Source organism: Pterocles gutturalis, unplaced genomic scaffold (assembly GCF_000699245.1).
Source record: "Pterocles gutturalis isolate BGI_N339 unplaced genomic scaffold, ASM69924v1 scaffold6957, whole genome shotgun sequence".
Classification (NCBI taxonomy): domain Eukaryota; kingdom Metazoa; phylum Chordata; class Aves; order Pterocliformes; family Pteroclidae; genus Pterocles; species Pterocles gutturalis.
This window is the reverse complement of record NW_010115206.1, coordinates 36,864-37,437: the sequence shown is the minus strand read 5'-3', so window position 1 is coordinate 37,437 and position 574 is coordinate 36,864. Positions and strand designations below refer to the sequence as shown.

General features: G+C 54.2%; 1 protein-coding gene across 1 annotated transcript in view; it reads left to right on the top strand.

The window, feature by feature from the left end:
• SCN8A (sodium channel, voltage gated, type VIII, alpha subunit) overlaps positions 1-574 on the top strand; it is a 39,556-nt gene that overhangs the window by 6,296 nt on the left and 32,686 nt on the right. The window lies entirely within an intron of this gene.

Sequence of the window (574 nt, the reverse complement as noted above, 5' to 3'; positions counted from 1 at the left end):
ATTTTGATTTCCTTTTCAAATAATTTACTGCTCAATGGTCTAATTTAGCCAAATGAGCTAAAAGACATCGTTTCACTTACTAGGAGGGAAATGACAAATTTTCCGAAGAGTGAGTCTCCTGGGGAAGCACAGCGACTGCGTTGGCAGGAAGCCTTCGTGGATTCCCTCATGTTGGACTCCGGGAGGCTCGAGGCTGTGCTGGTACCAGAGAACCGACCCTGCGGCGGGTCCGGCTTTGCTCAATGCCCCTGCAGCGCTCTGGGGTTCATCCCGCCTCGCCGATGCTGCAGCATCCCGCAGGGGATGTCAAATGGGAAACCGGTGCCCGGGGAAAGGGCTTTGGCTTTTCAGCGCACACAGATTGCTTTTTTGCCTTCGAGCGGAGCGTTGGAGTGGTGTGTTGAGCGTGCAGGTATTAAGCGAGCCCCGTCCTCATTTTGCCTCTCCAGATGGCCGCGTGCGGTTCTCCCGGTGCGTTTTGTGTGTTTGAAATAGCGGGGCTGGAGAGGTGGGATCGGTTCTGCCTCACGTTTACACCATTCCACAGGTTCTGTATAAAGCAGCGAACCTCCTC